The sequence below is a fragment of the Carassius auratus genome, unplaced genomic scaffold, assembly GCF_003368295.1.
Source record: "Carassius auratus strain Wakin unplaced genomic scaffold, ASM336829v1 scaf_tig00216830, whole genome shotgun sequence".
Lineage (NCBI taxonomy): Eukaryota > Metazoa > Chordata > Actinopteri > Cypriniformes > Cyprinidae > Carassius > Carassius auratus.
The window spans coordinates 30,933-32,338 of NW_020528754.1; positions in this window are offsets into that span (position 1 = coordinate 30,933).

Genomic DNA, 1,406 nt, shown 5'->3' on the forward strand with positions numbered 1-1,406 from the left:
AACAAGAGAAGGTACCTGAAAAGAAAACAAAAGCACCTGAAACTGAGACAAAAAGCAAACTATGACAAGGCATCAAAAAGCTTAGAGCCACTCTCCAATAATGACACAGTAAGACTTGAGGATTCCAATACCTGGACTAAAAGAGCCACAGTCCTGGAGGAGGTGAAGCCAAGGTCTTACACTGTCAGGACAGAAGATGGTCAGATCCTGAGGAGAAACCGGAGAAGTCTGCTAAAAACAAAAGAGACAGTAGAGAATACAGTAGAGAATACACATACAGGTGACACTGACTGTGCAGAGTCAACATCTAAAACACTTCCAGTACTGCATCACAATGAGCAAGCTAAAGAAGTGCATTCACCTGTGCTGAGAAGATCCAATCGCACAGTAGACTGATAGACTCCTGATAGACTGAACCTCTGAATATTGCTTAAACAGATCAGAAGCATTAGAATGTTCATAAAAGAAAAGATAAAATAAAATGTAATCAGTTGATTATTGTTACTGTGATTGTAAAGCAAATAATTCTGGAGATTGTTATTAATAATGAATAATAATTATAATTAATAATAATAATAATAATAATTCTTTACATTTATATAGCGCTTTTCTAGATACTCAAAGCGCTTTACATAGACAGGGGGTATCTCCTCATCCACCACCAGTGTGCAGCATCCACCTGGATGATGCGACGGCAGCCATATTGCGCCAGAACGCCCACCACACACCAGCTTACTGGTGGAGAGGAGACAGAGTGATGAAGCCAATCAGTAGATATGGGGATTGTTAGGAGACCATGATGGTCAGAGACCAATGGGCGAATTTAGCCAGGATGCCGAGGTCACACCTCTACTCTTTCCGAAAGACATCCTGGGATTTTTAATGACCACAGAGAGTCAGGACCTCGGTTTAACGTCTCATCCGAAGGACGGTGCTTGTTGACAGTATAGTGTCCCCATCACTACACTGGGGCGCTAGGACCCACACAGACCACAGGGTGAGCACCCCCTGCTGGCCTCACTAGCACCTCTTCCAGCAGCAACCTAGTTTTCTCAGGAGGTCTCCCATCCAGGTACTGACCAGGCTCAGCCCTGCTTAGCTTCAGTGGGCAACCGGTCTTGGGCTCCAGGGTGATATGGCTGCTGGCGTATTATTTGATACTATACATCCTGTATAATGTGTACAGTGCTTACTTAGTGGTTAGATAATCTAGAAGTCATCAGTTGTAATAACTTGTTATTTATGTCTAATGGAAAGGGGATGTAGTGATAGTATAGTTGTATATATAGAACTAACCACTAGGTGTCAGTATTATTATACTTACCTGTGATATAGACTGACAGAGAATTAGATCATGACAGGTGTGTTGTTGCTGTTCCTGCTCGCAACCTGAAAGTGAATTAAAA